Below are 9,346 nucleotides of genomic sequence, written 5' to 3' on the forward strand. Positions count from 1 at the left end.
CAGGTAGGAGAGGAGAAACATCAACTCCTCCATATACCGAACCAGAGAGGACCCTTCATAGACTGAGAAGGGAAGCAAGAGGGAAGAGAGTAGTGGGAGAAGAGGAATCTGAAGGAGAATCTGAGGACAATTTTGAGGAAGCTTTAGATCTCAACATGGATAGAGAAGTTCACAACCATGAGAGAGCTGATGGAAACAATGCCATTCCTGAGAGGAGGGTTCTTAGTTCATACATATACCCAACCTCTGGGAATTGTGGTAGCAGCATTCAGAAACCACCCATTCAGGCCAACAATTTTGAACTCAAACCACAGCTAATATCACTTGTGGAGAATCATTGTTCATTTGGTGGGAGTGCTAATGAAGATCCCAACCAACATCTCACAAAATTCCTGAGAATTTGTGACACTGTGAAGTCCAATGGAGTCCAGGAAGATGCCTATAAACTGCTTTTGTTCCCATTTTCACTTAGGGACAAAGCAGCTAAGTGGCTAGAATCGTTCCCAAGGGGGAGTCTAACAACATGGGATGAGGTGGAAAGCAAGTTTCTGGCACGTTTCTACCCCCCCACAAAAGGTCAATAGGCTTCGATCCGAGGTTCAAACTTTTAGACAACAAGATGGTGAAACTCTCTACGAGGCATGGGAGAGATTCAAGGATTTGACAAGGAAATGCCCACCAGACATGTTCCATGATTGGGTGCAATTGCATATTTTCTATGATGGACTTTCTTATGAATCAAGGAAGGCTGTAGACCATTCATCAGGAGGTTCATTGAACAGGAAAAAGACTGTGAAAGAGGCCATTGAGGTGATTGAGACAGTGGCTGAGAATGAGTACTACTATGCATCAGAAAGGCACAACACTAAGGGAGTCATGGAGCTGAACCATGTTGATACAATTCTAGCCCAAAACAAGGTGTTTGCCAAGCAACTAGCAGAGCTTACCAGGCAATTAGAAACAAAGCAAGTGGCTGCAATACACACACAAGATCAAGAGGAAGTAAGCATTGAAGGAGGTGATTGGGAAGAGGCCAACTATGTGGGAAACCAACAAAGGCAATCATATGATCCACATTCCAACACTTACAACCCAGGATGGAAAAATCACTCAAACTTTGGGTGGGGGAACCAACAAACCCAACCACAAAACCACAAACCTTACAACCACAACCAACATAACAATTCCACATACCAAAACTCCAACCAAAGATCATACCAAGCCACACAAAACACTTACCCCCAACCATCATATCATGGCCAAAATAATCAACCTACCCAACTTAATCCGAACCAACAATTTCAAGATCAATTAAACCGGATAGAAGGAATGATGGCAGCCATGAGTCAAGACATAACCGAATTGAAAAGCTTCAGGGATGATGTGAGAGCTACCTTAAGAAACCATGGTGAAAAACTCAAGAGGATGGAGTCTCAAGTAGGAGAGCTATCTCAACAGGCCGTCAAATCAACTGCAGTGTTCCCTAGTGACACAGAAAAGAATCCTAAAGGGGAACAAAAGAGAGTGAGATGGGAAGAATGCAAGGCCATCACCATATTGAAGGAAGTTTCAGAAGAAGAAGGAATCAGGCCCTCAGAGCAGGATCCAGAAATCTTGAAGGAAGGTGTGGAAGAAGTTAAGCAGGAAAGTGGAACTGAGCAAGCCAAGGAACTGCAAAAAGGCATGCTGGAAATATACCAACCAAAAGCACCATTTCCTCAGAGGTTAGGAGGAGGTGAAAAAAGGAAAACCTATTCAAGGTTTTTAGAGACATTTAACTCTCTCCATGTCAATATTCCCTTTCTTGAGATTCTCCATCAAATGCCTACACACATCAAGTATTTAAAGGAATTGTTAAGCAAGAAGAGAGTTTTGAAGGGAGGACAAACGGTAACAATGAACAAAGAATGCAGTGCTCTCATCAAGAAGGACACACTCTCTAAGAAAACGGACCCAGGAAGTTTTCATATCCCTTGCATCATAGGGGAAACAAAAATTGACAGAGGATTCTGTGATCTAGGAGCTAACATAAATGTGATGCCTCTAACTCTTATGAAGAGGCTACAACTGAATGAGGTGAAATCCACTGATGTAATCATACAACTGGCTGACAAAACTCAGAAGCAAGCTGAAGGGGTAGTTGAAAATGTGCTGGTGAAAGTGGGGGATTATTACTTCCCCACAGACTTTGTCATTGTGGACATGGAGGAAAGCTACTTACACCCTATCATTCTGGGCAGACCATTTCTAGCCACTACTAGAGCGCTCATAGATGTAGAACAAGGAGAGCTAATTCTGAGAATACATGATGAACAGCTCATTTTCAAAGTTTTCAAACCTGCATCTGAGCCTGAACCAGAACCTGAAAAGCCTAAGGATGATAGTAGCCATCTGTGTTTGGAGGAAAGTAATCCAGCAGCTGAAACTCTAAAACAGTCCTTGGAAGGCAAACAAGAGTTGCAAGAGTTAAAGCCACAAGAATCAGTGGAAACAGATCAGAAGGATCCTCCTGACATAAGGGTCAATGAAGAAATCCTCAAGAGAAAGGGAAGAGTGATAGGGAGATTGCCAAGAGGGTGGAGAAACAAGAAAATTCCCACTGAAGGTTTTTCTCCGGGAGATAACGTGATATCAAGTCATTATCTGCCAATCCCACCTGGCCTCAAAACCATTCCTTCCCAGCTCCCTCAAGTGTTCACAATCAGGAAAGTTCTTTCTATGGAACATTTAGAGGTCATGAATGAATCAAGTGGGGACGTTTTCATAGTAAGAGGAGAAGACGTCAAGCACTACAATCCACCCTAACAAGGGACAACCGTCAAGCTAGTGACGTTAAAGAAGCGCTTCATGGGAGGCAACCCATGTTTTAATATCCTTACTTTTTTTGTTTTGTTGTGCATCTAATAAAGCATGGTTTCTTATGCATGAACTTGAATCCTCAGGACAACTGCTGAAAGAGTGCACTAAACATTGCATGTAAAATGCAATTTGCCTCTAAGTTTGGTGTGCCTGAAGGCACCCCAAATTTTATTCAAAATGCATTCAATTTTTAGTGCACAACCAAAGATTAAGTTTGGTGTTCCTCTTTGAACACGGTTCATGAAAAGCACAAAGTTCCTCTGGATTTCGAAATTCATGACAAGTACACCATTCGCATGTTTTAATGTTTTGGTTTCAATTACTTAGGGTAGTAAATTTGTTTAGAATCAAAGAGCCAAGGTGACTATGATTTATTAGAATTAAGCACATGCATTAAGGACAACCAATATGGATTTCATGTCATCAGGAGACTTGACCAAACACTAAGTTTGGTGTCCAAATAATAAGTGTGCATACATGTAGAAGTCACGGCTATAAGCTCATAAAGACAATCATTGATTTACATGTGCAAGTACTATTCATAATTCACATGGACCGAAAAATGATAGCAAACTTGTTTGTTTGTGCAGGTACAAAGGAAAAGACAAAAATGGAGGAAAAAGACAAAGGGAGGTACGATGCTTGGTCAAAAAGAAAATTCACAAGTCTTTGAAACTTACACATGGGAAAAGGAAGTTCTGCAAGAAAAGATAGCTACATGTACAACCTAATGCACCCAGAATACTTCCAAGAAAATGAAAAGCAATTCGTCCTTCTCCCTAATTCATATATTTACCATCAAGCCACCCTTCACAAATCACCCTAGCCGTCCATTTTGCACTTACGGGGACTATAAAGAACCACTTGGGGAACAAGTTCAACACCACCAAATCTCCTTCATGCACATTTCCTTCATCATAGCATAAACTATCTCTTGCCGAAAACAACCTCCCCACACTTCCAACAACACTTCTTGCTTCACCTTGTCAACATTAGCTTGTCACTTACCAAAACTAAAGAACCAATGGCAGCTTCATCTAGCCACAAAAGGAGAAAAGACAAGCAGCCAATGGAGGAAAACAGGGAATTCGATGCATGGAGATACAGATCAGTTTTCCATGAGATTCAAGCCGAATGGATGAGACCTAAAACGGTACTAGCTGAGGTTCCCTTTGACCTTGAAAAGGATGAGTTCCCAGGTGTTTGGGAAAAGATCAAAAAGAGGAAGTGGGAGCTCCTGACTAAGCCAATCACTAAAATCAACATCAACTTGGTGAAAGAGTTTTATGCAAATGCAGTAAGGGAGGATCCAACCAAGAAACCCACATACAAAAGCTATGTGAGAGGGGTGGAAGTTGACTTCAGTCCCTAAGAAACGATGAAAAAGGCTGGATTCTGGAAAAAGCTCATAAGAAAAGACAAAGGAAGCACAAGTGGTCAAAAAGAGGCAGGAAGCAAGAAGAAGCAGGATCCCAAGAATTAAGAAGAACCAAGCAATAAATAAGAGGTGGTCTCGTTCCTTAATAATCAAATGATCATTGGTGGATTGTCTTTATGAGCTTTCTTTCATCATAAGTCATTTAAGTGTTATGTGGAGTTTTTTTTTTTTTTTTTTTTTTTTAGTATGAGTGTCTGTTTATTGCTTTGAATAAAGTGAATGCCTAGATGTTTGGATATAACTTCACCTTCTTAAACGAGTGCGTGCCATGCTTGTTCTGTTTCCAAAAATAAAAGAAAAGTTTGAACAAAAGTAACTTGGCTAAATTAGTGACAAATCAAGTAGAATTAAGTGGTGGTATGCATGCTTGATTGTTTAGTCAGATCACTGGAATTAGAGTGTAGAATTATCATTCTTTGTGTAGAAATTGAAAACTGTCTATGGATCTTGATGAATAAATGTCTTTGGCCATGAAAAAGAAAGAAAAAGAAGAAGAAAAAGCCACTGAAAAAGGGCAACCAAAAAGCAAAAAAATTGAGAAAATAAGCTAGGTACCAATGGTTTGAACTTCTGAGACAAATGCCTGTGGTGTTTATGTATTAAGGATATGCTTGGATGAATAGGTTCTGAGGAGTGTTTCAACACTTGGTAACTTGGGTTAACTAACCCGGGATTATCAACCAAAAGTCCATTATCAAGAGCAACCTAAATACAAAACATTTAGTCACACAAAGAGGTGCTGGGCACCAATGTCTCAAGAAGAAATGTGAACTAAAGTGCCTAAAGTGGATATGTGTAGTGCACTGATAAGAAAAAGAAAATGCCAAAGGCTTGTGCAACACATGACACTAAGCAAACAAGGAGCAAAAGAAGCTCTAAGAAAAAGAAAAGAAAAACAAAGAAGAGAAAAGTGACAAGGACATAAGAATAACAAGAGGCCATAGCAGTGTTTGATGGATGCAATGAAAAAGTGATAATATTACCTGATAAGTATGAAAAAGTGATGCTGCAACTTTCTGCATAAAACCCTTCTGATGAACTTCAAATGCTTGCTAATATAGCCAATGTAATTGCTTTCTGTTTCATACTTTCTTCTCAAATAACTCAGGACTTGCTTAGGGACAAGCAAGTATTAAGTTTGGTGTTGTGATGCCAAGGCATCTTAGGCTAGTTTCACTAGCATTTTTCTGTTAGTTTTAGTTGTTTTATGCATTTTCTTGAGCTTAAAGTAACCAAAAATGGTTAAATGAAGAACAAAGCAATGAACCATCCAAACAGTATGATTTTAATGCAAATTCCATGAGTTTTAGTTATATTACTTGAATAATAAGAATGGAAGATTTCTCATGAAATTTTGCAAGACTTTGATGCATTTGTTTGGATGATTTCAGGGAAGAAGAGGCTAAGCAAGGAAGCAACAAAATCAATAAAGGAAGCTTGAATATCACAATTGGAGTTTAAGTTCCAGTTTAAGCCTAAACTGGAGCTTAAACGCCAGAATCATGAAGGCTAAGAAATGCTGGAATTGAAGTTTAACCTCCAGTTTGACCTCAAACTGGAGGTTAAACGCCAGAATGAGAATGCCACTCAGCAAGGAGTTCCACGTTTAACCTCCAGTTTAACCTTAAACTGGAGGTTAAACGCCAGAAGTGGGAAGAGCACCAGGAAGCCATTTCCACGTTTAAGCTCCAGTTTGACCTCAAACTGGAGCTTAAACGTGTTCGACAGATTTTCTCCTCCAGGGTTGCTCTCTCCATTTCCACGTTTAAGCTCCAGTTTGACCTCAAACTGGAGCTTAAACGTGTTCGACACCTCCAGGGCTACCCTTCTAAGCTTCCACGTTTAACCTCCAGTTTAACCTTAAACTGGAGGTTAAACGTGTTCGACCTCCAGGATGCCTCCTTCCATTTCCACGTTTAACCTCCAGTTTAACCTTAAACTGGAGGTTAAACGTGTTCGACCTCCAGGGCTGCCCTTCCTATATCCACGTTTAAGCTTCAGTTTGACCTCAAACTGGAGCTTAAACGTGTTCGACTACATGACTCTCCAGGGCTGCCTTCTTCCATTTCCACGTTTAAGCTTCAGTTTAACCTTAAACTGAAGCTTAAACGTGCTTCTACAAAAGGCCTCACTGGAAGTGTCTGGCGTTTAAGCTGCAGTTTAAGCTTAAACTGCAACTTAAACGCCACTCTTGGAAAAGGTTTCTGGACCAAAGATATTGTGGTTTAACTTAGTATTTGAGCACAAACATTAACTTAAACTTATTCTGGTATGAAACCCAATTGAATATCATGGTTTATGGGATTGGGCCTGAAGGATTGATGAGTCTGAAATTTCAATTTATTGAGTCATGTGCCATTATTTGATTATCACTAAGTTGGCTCAATGAATGTTACAGAATTTGGACCAGCAGCCTCATCAAGATTATGGACCATAAACCTAAGGCAAAAGGAAAGCAGGGAGAGGCCTCAAAGCCCAAGAAACACAACAGAAGCTCAATATAGAAAGTGTATAAATAGGATAGAATTTAAGTTAGAGAGGACTTTTACCTTCACTTTTAGCTAGTTTTCATATCTTTGTAATTGAATTCAGAGCTATGACTCACTAAACCCCCTTTCATTGGGTTAGGGAGCTCTATTGTAATTCAATGAATCAATAATAGTTTATCTTCTTCTTCAATCTTTTCTCTTGAATTTTGTTAGAAAGCTTCTCGATCTAATCCCATTGAGTAGTTGTCTTGGGAAAGAAACTACCCATACTTGGAATCCTTCGGAACCTTGGGAAAGGAATGGAGGATTCATGCTAGAGAAGCTTTCTCACAGTGAATTGGATTGGGGTTTGGATGGATATTGTGACATGTAATCCTACCAAATTGTGGTTCATGAAACTGTGTGGTATAATCAGTGATCGAGCATCATCTCTTCTTATGAACATTTAAACCAAGGGATTGGGAATTTGTTTGTTTTTAGAGAGAATTGGTGAGCCAAGGGATTGGGATCCAATCATATAAGATTGCCAAGCAAAATTCAATGAACGCATTGGTTGAGGAAGAGATAAACATGTTTTGATTCGGAGATCTCAATATCTCCTATAACCCAATGAATTCCCCATTTCTGATTTCCACTTTCTCTTTACATTCTGCTACTCAATTCATGCAATCACCCCCATTCCCTTTTAATTTCAGCAATTTAGTTTCTGCTCTTTAATTCATGCAATTTAAGATTCCGCCATTTCAATTTCTTGTCATTTACTTTTCCCGCCAATTTTACATTCCGCAATACTCATCTCAATCTTGATTCCGCTCAACTAGAACACACTTCTAATCTGAATTGCTCACTCAACCAATCCTTGTGGGATTCGACCTCACTCTATTGTGAGTTTTTACTTGACGATAACCGGTGCACTTGCCGGAAGGAATTTTGCCGATCGTGCAATTTCCTAAATCGTAGCATAACTAGTTTATGTGCATCAATAAGTTCACAGGGTTACAGAAGGAATCTGCACACAAAACAGAGAAAAAGAGCTCACTGGCAAGAAAACGCCAGTAAGATTCTGTTTTGGGCGTTTAGTGCCCAAAAGAAGCATCCACTGGGCGTTGAACGCCAGTGAGGATAGCCATCTGGGCGTTAAACGCCAGAAAGAAGCTCTTTCTGGGCGTTTAATGCCAGATTTACAGCATTCTGGGCGTTCAGAAAAATGCCCAGTAACAAAGGACTTCCTGGCGTTCAACACCAGAAAGAAGCAGCAGCTGGGCGTTGAACGCCCAGGAGAGGCAGCATTTAGGCGTTGAACACCCAAAACATGCAGCGTTTGGGCGTTCAAACGCCAGGATGGTGGGGAGGAGGTAAATTCATTTTTTCTTCATATTTTTCATTTTAATCTTAATTTTCATATTTCAATTCATGATTTCTTGCATAAACATGTTAAGAACCCTGATTTCTAAAATCCCTAATTTCTAAAAATCCTACCTTAAAAATATCAAATGTATCTTAATCCATAAGCACAAACCCTCTTTTTCAATTCAATTCAACTCTTTTTCAAATTTTCAAAACAAATCTATCTTTTCAACTAATATCTTTTTCAAATCTCCACATTATCTTTTTCAAAATCTAGATTTATCTTTTTCAAAAATCTTTCATATCTTTTCAATTTTAAACTACATCCTCTCTTATCATATCTTCTATCTTATCTTTTCCAAATCAATCTTTTTTTTATCATATCTTTTCTAAATTTTCGAACCCACCCCCATCCCCTTAAACATGGGTTCGGCCTCCCTCCCCTTCCATCAACAATTGCACCTAGCTCTCCTTCTATCTCTCTCCTTTCTTTTCTTTTGCTTGAGGACAAGCAAACCTCTAAGTTTGGTGTATTTTTCTGTGATCACTAAGACCATGGCTCCTAAGGGAAAACAACCCACTTCAAGAGGCAAGAAAGAGAGCGTTCCAAAACCACTTTGGAATCAAGGGAAGTTCTTATCTAAAGAACATTCAGACCATTATTACAAAATAATGGGTCTAAGATCAGTGATCCCGGAAGTTAGATTCGATCTGAAAGAAGACGAATATTCGGAGATCCAAGAGCAAATTCGAATCAGGAACTGGGAGGTCCTAGCTAATCCTGAGACAAAAGTGGGAAAGAATATGGTCCAGGAGTTCTATGCTAATATGTGGCAGACAGACAAGCAAAAACTATCTAGAACTGCTTTCTATGAATATCGGACCGTGGTCAGAGGAAAGATTGTTCATACCATCCCTGACAAGATCAGAGAGATCTTAAAGCTACCTCAGCTAAAAGATGATCCAGACTCTTTCAACAGGAGAATAATGAGAATAGACAAGGGCCTGGATAAGATCCTAGAGGATATATGTATCCCTGGAGCCAGGTGAACCACCAGCACGAAGGGTGTCCCAAATCAACTCAAAAGATAAGATCTTAAACCAGTCGCCAGAGGATGGCTAGATTTTATTGGGTATTCTCTGCTGCCCACCAGCAACCGTTCTGAAGTCACTGTTAAAAGAGCAGTGATGATCCATTGCATCATGATGGGAA

General features: G+C 39.8%; 1 non-coding gene across 1 annotated transcript; it reads right to left on the reverse strand.

Annotated features, from left to right (window-relative positions):
* Positions 1-582: 582 nt before the first annotated feature.
* Positions 583-686, reverse strand: LOC148577658 (small nucleolar RNA R71). The gene has a single exon (XR_015903621.1). It is a non-coding gene; the product is annotated as a small nucleolar RNA R71 (small nucleolar RNA).
* Between the last annotated feature and the right edge of the window lie 8,660 nt (positions 687-9,346).

Source organism: Arachis ipaensis, chromosome B1 (genome assembly GCF_059453495.1).
Source record: "Arachis ipaensis isolate K30076 ecotype BB chromosome B1, ASM5945349v1, whole genome shotgun sequence".
Taxonomy (NCBI): domain Eukaryota; kingdom Viridiplantae; phylum Streptophyta; class Magnoliopsida; order Fabales; family Fabaceae; genus Arachis; species Arachis ipaensis.